The following is a 10,410-nucleotide window of genomic DNA, read 5'->3' on the forward strand; positions in this document are numbered from 1 at the left end:
CACATCACACCTCCACCTGGCCAGATGATCTGGAGGGTTTACCCCTGCTCCAGGTATTTGGTGTTCCTTACTCCCAGTAAGTACCAGACATTTCTCTGATAAATGGATGGAGTTCACAGTAAAATCAAAAACAGACCAAAGGGCCTGTCTGTTACAGACACTTAGCTACCCAAATAAGCTGGAGGTTGCTGAAATCAAAGAGAAGCACTAAGTCTAATGCTGACACTCTCTCATATCTTCAATAGAGACAGACTCCTCTTAAGCACAGATTTAGAACAGGGGCCTGACTTTGGAAAAACCTGAAATGAGGCTGCTGGTCCCCTTGATCAGGTTCAAATTTACTCCCTGGTTATCAACAGAACCAGGCACTGGTCTCATGCTGCTGAAATCAGCTTTTTGTTTCTTGCTCCTCCCAGTATGGCATCTTGCAGGTACAAAGCTGCATACCTACAGCTCTGTGCAAATAGCTCTCACATCTGGAAAACAGACTTCCAAAATCTGTAATGAATGTGTTTTAACTCAGTAACTTAAAGTGACCCTTGTCATTTAGGGTCACTCCAGTATTAACTCCAGTGTGGGGCTATTCCTTCCAGGGATTTACCCATAGCAGAGCTGTACTTTCTGTATTTCAAGCCATTCTATTTGCAGGGTTATAGTAGCACTGGTTTTCCCTAAAACTAATGACTGCTACTTCTTTTAACATTTATTATTTTCATTTAGTTCCTTTTTTCATGAAGCTGGTGGGTATTCTTTCTCCTCACCATTTCCACGGGAAGGTGAATAGCTCCCTCAAGTGCTCCATTCAGTCCCTCCTCTGATGGAAAACTAGAGCTGACACTTGCCTTGGGAATCCTCTCTGTTCTGCAATTCAAACTGCTTCTTATACTGCATCAGACAGAAAATGAATCAAAAACATAGCCCAGGAGAGCAATTACAATCCAAGCTGCAGCCTTTCCTTCTCTCCTGTTTACATGCAAAAAAGATGGGGAAAATGCTCATCCAAAAACTTGGAATTTTGGAGAAGGAGAGTTGGCCTCTAAGTAGGCAAATAAAGACCCAAAATAAACCACTAAGGTAATATTTTAAATAATTTTTTCACTGCAAGCAATTTTTCTGTATCTTATTTTGAAAGCTTTCGTCTTGTGGGGGTGACATTACAAACATCAGTGGTGTGCAAATCCCACACTTCAGGCTAAACATTCTTGGCTCAGTAGGAAATACCGGTAAAATAGATATGACAAATAAAAAATACTTTAAAAAAAAAAGTTTTTAAAAAGCCATTTTTCTCACTGGAAAAGTATTCTTCATTTCAAGATGAATTTACCGGGATGCCAATAATTCTTTTACACAAAGATTCCTTTCACCCAACAACTTCAGAGGTTGCTCAGCACATGTCCTGGCAGGTTTTAAATACATCCAAGACTGAACCTCTCTGGGCAATCTGTGACAGTGTTTGACCACTCTCACAGTAAAAGGTTTTCTGTTTATACAGAATTTGCTGTGTTTCAGTTTGTGTCCATTGTCTCTTGTTCTTTACCTAAGCATTAATTAAAACATCCTCACTCCATCTTCTTTATTCCTCCCATCAGGCATTCATCCATGTGGATAAGACTCCTTGAGCCTTCTCTGCTCCAAGATGATGTCCCAGCTCTCTAATTCTCTCCTTAAATGGGACATGTTTCAGTCCCCTCATCATCTTTGTGGTACTGCACTGGCCTTGCTCCAGTGTATCCACGTCTCTCCAGTACTGGAGAGCCCAGCATTAAACCCAGCACTCCAGATGTGCCTCACCTGTGCTGGAGAGAGGGGAAGGATCAGCTCCCTGAACCTGCTGGTGACTCCCTGTCAATTGCAGCCCAGGAGGATGTTGGTCTTTGCTGCAAGGGCACAGTGTTAGTTCATGGCCAGTTTGTCATCCAACAGGAGGCCCAGAGCGTTTTCTGCAGAGCTGATTTCCAGTCATTCATCCCTCAGTGTGTGCTGGAGAATAAGACTGTTCCTCCACAGGTGCAGGACCTTGCCTTTCACATCACTGAACTTCCAGAGGTTCCTTTCAGCCTGTTTCCCCAGCCCAGAGAGATGCACCTGGATGGCAGCACAGCCACCTCATTTATCAACTGCTCCTCCCAGTTTCGTGTCAGCAGCAAACTTTGGAGTGTAAGAAATACAAAAGTTTGGGCACAGGCATTCCCATGCCAGCTCAACTCAGAGCCAGAGAGAGGTCCCATGTTTATTTCACTGACTGACTGATGTGTGTGCAGCCACAGAGATTTAGGTGTGCTGTCGGGGAGTTTTCCTGGAGCAGGCACAGCTCTGTGCTGCGCAGTTACCCCAGATAAGGAGACAAGGTATGTCTCTGCCTTTTCTATTGCTGCCTAGCTGCTGTGTGAACTCGGGGCTTTTGGTTTCTTCTCATTATCACTCCCAAATTTACTCCATTTGCTCAGCATGGGCATGTGAACATCTCTATGGAACAAACTTGGTATAACACCAAGAAAAGACAGTTGCTGACAAAAATATGACTCTGGAATGTGATCAGAAGCTCAGTCTTAAATTCAGCCAGAATTTCAGATATTTGCACAAGATAAAAATATGCAGGGAAGGCAAGTGTCAAAATTTCCTTCTTCTGGCCTTAGTTTGAACACTTATAGTTGCAAACATATTAAAAATGCATCTGACCAGCATTGTGTTTTGAGTCACTCAGCATCATGTCATCTCAACTCTTGTCTTGGGGTCAGAGTCTCTCTCTTCACAGCTGTCATGGTTTCACCCCAGCTGGCAATGAAGCACCACACAGCTGCTCAGTCACTTCCCCCATGTCAGGATGGCGGAGAGAACTGGAAGAGTATAAATGAGAAAACTCATGGGTTGAGATCAAGGCAGATTAATAGCTACAGCAAGAGCCACACAGGCAAGCAAAATAAACCAAGGAATCCATTCTCACTTCCCAAAGGCAGGCAGGTGTTCAGCCATATCTAGGAAAGCAGGGCTCCATCATGTTCAGCGGTGACTTGGGAAGACAAACACTGTCACTCGGAATGTTCCCCCTCCCCATCTTCTTCCCCCTGGCTTTATATGCTGACCATAAGGTCTGGGATATCCCTGTGGTCAGTTGTGGTCAGCTGTCCTGGCTGTGTCTCCTCCCAGCTCCTTGCACACCCCCAGCCCCTCTCTCCACCGAGAGGCAGAAAGGTCCTGACTCAGTGTCAGCACTGCTCAGCTGTAACAAACCATCCCTGTGTTATCAACACTCCTTTGGTCACAAAACACAGCCCCATACCAGCTACTGCAGAGAAAATTTACTCTAACTGAGACAAAGCCAGCACAGCAGCCTTCTCCATTCCTTCAGGATGAACTTTTAACTCCATAATGCTGCTTATGTGTTTCACCCTGGCCGGCAGGGTATGTGGGACCCTGGCATGCAGGTAGTGTGGGACCCCAGAACCCCTGTTTGTTGTGCTGCAAAGAGAAGGGATTCAAGAGCACAGACCACCTACAAGATATGGGCTGGGACTGTCAGAACTGCTCTCCTCAGCCTGGTTTCTACCTGCCAAGTACTCTGTTAACTTTCCAGGCTTCATCCATCTGAAAAGCGAGACAGTTTTATTTATTCCGAAAAACTATTGCAGCAAGCCTGGTGTTAGCTCATGCTTGGGTCAGGAGGTGTTGCCTGAAACAACCAGAAAACTTCAGACTTAGACAACTCCTTATTAACCAGCCACCGTGAAGTCCTCCATCCTCCTGCCCTCTTAAAATGGATAAAATTCCTCATATGGTCACATATAGCTTGTCCAAATTAAAAAAGGACATGAAAAGGTGGTGAAGGCAGAGGAAAATAAACTCTGAAAATAGGTAAGAGCCCCAAATAAAAGTGGTTGTCTATTAATCTAATGGGTGAGATAATTATAAGGTACTTCTGCAGAATGTTAAACACAAAGTCACACCTCTCCAGGAAGTTTGAGCTCATTTAACTCCTTTAGAGTCCATGCTAACTGGTGAGAATCCTTAAATGCAGAAAACTAAAATCTGGTGTCAGAAGCTGTGCTAACACTGACCATACTGATGGAGCTGTGTCATTATGGGCAGGGACTAGTAAAACTAAGATACAACCAGTGGACTCACACTTTTCCAAGCAAAGTAAATGGGTAGACATGTAGGAAGCCATGTTAGCCTGTGTGAAGTATGTGAATCAATGGGATAGCAAACGGATAACACAGGAAACAATGTCCTGTTCTCCCTGCCTCTGCTCTTTCTTGCATGCAGCATGCCCAGCCCTGCTGCCAGGCATGCTGCTGGAATGAGGGAAACCTGAGCCCAGGAGCCACCCTGTCCAGTGGGCTATGTGGCCAGAGAGAACTGGGGGAAGAGGTAGAGTCCTAAGGCAGAGCCAGCTGCCCTCAGACACTGTCACAGGTTCCCACACTGAAGGACAAGGTGAGCTGGGAAAGCAGGAAAAGGCTTCAGAGAAACATTTGGATACTGCAAACTGAATATGATGCAGCTAATACCCAAGGGTCATCCAACTGTATTTTCAGCCCATTCACCTCAATTTTTCTGCATTATTTTCTTTTTACATCAAAATGGTTCTCTCTCCCTTTATATCCTCTGTAATTAGGGAGTGCAGACTGGGTTTTTGAGAGCAGCAAGTCTCAGGGGATTTGAAGGAATTTAATTTCTGCTGTGAAAGATGCTGAAAATTTGAGGGAGGAAATGAGCTTTCCCGCCTGCTAGAAACAAGGAAGTGGAAGCATTTTTGAACCAGGAGGGATGTGTGTCAAGGGAGAAGCAAGATCTAATGTACATCTGCTCTGCTAAACCAAATCAAGTTGAGGACCCCTCATTGCCCACCCTGATTACTTTTTAGATGACTGACTTTCTGTTTTGGACTGTTCTGACCAGCTTTCTCTAAGTTGTATCTACTCTGGAGGAAGGCAGCCCTAAGAATGGTCAGTGCAAAACTATCCCTGACTTTTAATAGTAAGTATAGATATAAACATGGAGGCCAAGCTGCCTTCAGTGGTGCCTGTTCTGGAAAACAAAAATAGTCCAGGATGTAATAAATGCAGTTTCATGAGGAGGTTGCTCAGAACCTCTCAGCCCTGAACTACAGGGTTCATCTGAAGGATGGGGATAAATCCACCCCCACAGCTAAGAACATTCCATACATCCCAGAAGAAAAGGTTAGCTAAGGGATGGCTGCCTTATCAGCACCAGCAAGGAAACAGTTCCTCACTGCAGTTAAACACAGAAAAACAGGGCTAAAGGAAATCTGATGAGGTCTAACCCACCTCCCCTCTGCTTGTTTCTAAAGGTCTCTGCAGGAAAGACCCAGCAGTATCCCAGGTGAGCTGCCCTGGTACTTTGCAGTCCTTACCAGGAAAAGCTCTTCCCAGTGTCTGCTGACAACCTGAGAGGTTACTCTTTAGCCTGGTGCTTCTTATCCCGTCTACCACAAACACAGAGGACAAATTATTCCTTAACCCTCTTTCTAACAGCCTTCATAAACTTTGTCTGCTCTCAGACACTTCTCCTCTCACCTAAACAACCCCGTGTTCCTCTCCCTCTCCTCCCAGGTCAGGTTTGCCACTGACTACATCTTTCCATTTATGCAGGAAATTGCCTATGTTACTTCACTGAAGATACTGAGTAGAGAAATACTTCTCTTTATTCCCCCTTTATTCTAGTTGAACTGGAAATAAATGATAAGGAACTATGTATTCTTATCTGTATGTTATGGTTAAGTAATACAGAGCCCCGAGCCCAACTAGGACACCAAAGCAATTTCATCACAAAAATATGAAAGAAATGAATATATGATGGTGAGGTCAGGCATACAAAAAAGAGAGAAAACACTCCTGACACCACACTATCTTGGTTTGCAAAACTCAAGCACACACTGAGATGGGCAGGTCATGTTCAAGTGTGGGTCAATTGCTACAAAAATAAGCAATTCATATCTCAATGGTCCTGTCTGTGCCAAGTCTTAGGTCAGCTGAGTTAAGTGAGCATTTTCCCTTGAAACACTCAGTCTGTGGCTTCAAAACAAATAGGCAGAACTCATGTCTAGCAGCTTAACCACTTACAAAAAGCTAGGTGGGAAACAGGCATCTTTCTTTTGACCTGAGGATCGCACCAGTGACTGCTGCAATAGCGTAACAATAAAAAAAAAAAAAGCCAAAAAGCCAAACTAGGAACCTTTACATTAAGGCACAGCTGTACATATTTAGGAGAAAGCCTTTTCTAACTTAAATAGCTCTTCACAACATACCTATTCCAAGTGAGTCTTTCTGATGGGTAGAGCAACACATTTCAAGCAGGATCTTTCCACAGCTACACAAGCATCCACACAGCTGCCTGCTCTGTCCCCCTCCCCACTGGGGTGGGACAAAGAGCAGGGTGAACAAAAGCAAGATTCTGTGAGTCAACAGAGAGACAGTTTAGTAAGTGCTGCAAAGGCAGTCACTCACCACCTCCTACAAGCAGACTAATGCCCAGACTCTCATGGAACAACAGTCAGCTTGGAAGACAAAATCTTGACAGACAGATGTGGGGGGAAAACAATCAGCAAAGCAACACAGAGGACGCACAGGGGCAAGCTGACAGAAAGCAGCAGGGAAGTCAAAGAAAAAGGACAAGAAAAGAAGAGTAGTCTGCTTTAAACACACAGAACATGCAGTGGAATTTCTATAAACGCAAGGAACACCAGAAGACAATTATATGGGAGGGTGTTGGGGGTAGAGAGGTTTTTCCTGGTTTCCTTTTCTAAAGTAGAATAGTATCAAGCTGTCACACAGAGTGTCTGACAGAAAGCTGTGCTGTACTGTCATTAGTTTCCTTACAAGAACACGGAGAAAAGAAGCTGCTTTAAATCCATTTTCTTTGAAATGGATTTGCTCCAAGTGATTTTGTTTCAAGGACCCAGTCTGATTAGAGGTCATGGCTGCAATTCTCTTGGAGGAAAGGAAATGGCAGGTGTCAGAGGTAATCATCTGTGATCTGCAGACCCTGGTCATGGGGCTGCTCCAAACTGCAATAGACCTGTCATGACAATGATAGGTTGAGGTCACACCAGGGAGACCAGGAGGGTAAAGGGTACATTAGTCTTGTGACAGTAATGAGGGCACCTTTCAGTATCCCACAGTTGCATGTTACACTAGATTTAGCTCCTTTTAAATTTTTTCTTATTTTTCTTGCTTCTATTACAATGAAAACACTGTAGTTCACTTACCTTTGGGACTATGGTAAATTAAAGGGAATATAAGGAAAACATTAGAAGCACACATGCTATTTTCCTGGAAAAGTTACGTGATTAGTTCAGAGAAAAGGGGAGAGCAGCTAATAACTACTGAAAATTTCTGCTGGAGTTGCCAGCCAGGAAGGAGCTTTAGGTCTTCCATCATCAGCCAACTTTGCAAGGACCATGAATGCTGCCCACCTGCCCAGCCATAGTGGGTAGAGTCAGCCAAGCCATGCAATATTTGGTATGACTCCTTTTAGCAAAAAGATTTGATGTTGCCTAGCTCAGGAAAGGTCAAAAGTGTAGAAAAAGAGAAAGAGCTCTCTTACTGCTAACTCATGGGACTGAGGACCCCCAAATCGGGCTTTGTCTTTCCCATATGTTATTTTCCAGTGAAAACAACTCCATTGTCTCTACAGCCTGAACTTCCCAAGTGCTGAGTGGACTCAAAGCCGCCAACAGCTCAGCCAATCCACACCTTCTGTGAGCAGCACTTAATCAGGTAACTAAGTTAGTTGTAGCAGACAGAGTGCAAACTGATAAAGTGTTCACAAATTCATATCTATTAATCTCAGCATGGATATACATAGACATATATGCACAAAGACACACATAACTATGAAACTACTGGTATGTTCTCACACTCAGAATCTGGGTGAGGTATAAAAACAATTGTAAATATACAAACAGTAGTTTCATGTTATTTGCAGTGTAGTCTTCTATTCAGGGCGTACCCGTTCAGATCCCTTCTCATTTCCCTTGACATGTTGCAGAAACTGGACACTGTTGCAAAGAAAAGGGTGGACTGGTGAAGATTTCAAGCTGCAGAAGCTACAGCAGGAGAGAAACTGCAGGAAACAGGAACACAGATAAGGCCCCTCGGTGTTTTTGAACTTGGGCACAGATGGAGACCAAACAGGGTCATTTAAGGCCAGAGCATGATACAAGTCCAGAAGAAAGTGAGAGTAGGGGGGTAAAAACCTAAACAAACAAAAAACCCAAAACAAACAAAAAAAAACAACGCTGTGAATTCCCCTTAAGGAAACTGAATTATCAGAAATATTGGAAAGTCTAACATACAGTGCTTCAGGCTCTCTTCCTGCACTCTGAATTTCTGCTTTCCTAGAGGCAAGGAGCTAACTACTGCCTGAGAAACCAAAGACACTGTCCTGAAATAACCTGCCCTGCAGACACAGAATACCACAACTCTTTATCAAGGAGAAACTATACCCATTGCTGCATATCTATTGCTCCCACAATTGCTCTCTTACACAGCTGTGGAATTTCTTGTATTTCAATACATGAAATCTGGAGTCAGGTAAAAACCAAATAAACCAAAAGATCTTTTGTCAAAATAAATTCTCAGTAAGTTCTGTCCTTTAGATTATTGTGAGTAAAAATTTTTACTGGTCTCATATCAACCACCACAGCTGAACAACTTTTCTTCTCTGTTCCCTGTTTCTCATGGGAAAACCACTATTGCCTCAGCATTTCCTGCGTATGGAAATAAGTTGCTCAGTTGTAAATGGACGAGGGGAAAAAAGTCACAAACCAAGCAACAGAACCATGTGGATAGGCACCTCATTAGATTCTTGCACTTCAACACATACCTGAAGAAAATCTTTCACTACATTTTAAGATTTGCTTAATTAAGACATACCATATGTTACAAAACTAATAATCCCAATTCTCTTAAAGAAATGTAACTTGGCTTGCAGGGTGTTTCAGCTATTCACCTGAAATGAAAAGAAATGTGCCTGATGTGCTAAAGCTCACCTGCAGAATACAAACTCCAGGCTGCAGCCGCTGCCAGTTTTGAGTGGGTTTTGCCTCATTTCTGTCCATCTCTGACTAACAATACTCCAAACTCCAAATCACTGCTGAACAGGAGAGTGTTTGTGAGGCATCATGGTTACTTATCCAGATCTAACACTCTTTTTTCTTCAGGTGTACTTTAACTTGGTACTTTAACTGCCAGGCAATGTGATGGGAAGAAGAGAGAGCTGATGTCTCCTCCTCCCCCTTGGCCCCAGCCTCTGTTCACTGGGGAGGTCGAGCTGCACCTTTTTCTCTTCCCTATCTGCTCTCACAAGATGAAAACTGTACGATGTATCTTTCTAGAAACACAAGCCAGTACAGATGTTTTCTTACACTGCAGCTTCCCTCAACTGGGATACAGCAGATATTCAAGACACCACCTGCAGTGATAGCCTCTGCCAGGCAGACTGAAAACAGGATTTAGAAGCAAGCCCTGTACACTGAAGCAGAAGTTCCCCAGTACAAAATAGCAGCAATTCACTACCTTCTGCCTACAGCCCCCACACAGCTCAAAGGTGAGCTATTGCTTCATGCACATCCTATATTGACTTTCTCCTTTGTTTGTATCAGCTTGACATTTGAATTTAAGTATTTTTCAATAGTACACCCTTAGCTTGCAATTAAGCCTCCATTAAATCCAGGGCTACTCTTTCATCTGCATGTGGTAAGAAGCTGGTTGGCTACTTGAAGTTTAGCAGTTTCACTTCCATGAAATTGGAGTTTTCCTCCTTGCAGCAGGGAGTTTTTTCCAAGGTGTTAATATACAGGCCTTCCCCCACATTACATGCATTAGAGCCATTAGTAGTTTGAAACACAGCTTTATTCCCAACTCCTCCAGAGCTTCATTTTTTATACTTTTCTTTCCAACTGTTCAACATTGGAATGTAGTATAAGAATTGTTTTAACCAAGTCAGACTACATCCCCCAACGGTATGTATACTAATACTACTTAAAATCCTACTGTCTTTTTTTCCATGAAGGTCAACTATTTCACTAAAGTATCACAGTAGAAAGTGGATTAATACTTTCTAGAATTTAACTAGAAATTGGTGTAGATAACACATTAAAAATATATATACTTAATATTTTAAGGGGTAATTTAATACTTAATATTTAGGGAGTAAGTTTGACCCTTAATTTTCACCAGAGCTGTCTTCAAGCACATTGACCACAAAGTGCCCTGAGTCCCACACTTGGGGATGCTATGGAACACGAGAGCAGCTAATTTCTGCATTTCAAGATCAGTAGTGGTTAAACTATTCTTACAAAAAGACACTTGCTTTCATGGTATTTCAAAAACAGTTACAAAACTCTGCACTGGTAACAACTGCATCAAAAGGCAGCCAGTCACCTAA

This window comes from Lichenostomus cassidix, chromosome 1 (assembly GCF_008360975.1).
Source record: "Lichenostomus cassidix isolate B80296 chromosome 1, HeHo_3.0, whole genome shotgun sequence".
NCBI classification, from domain to species: domain Eukaryota; kingdom Metazoa; phylum Chordata; class Aves; order Passeriformes; family Meliphagidae; genus Lichenostomus; species Lichenostomus cassidix.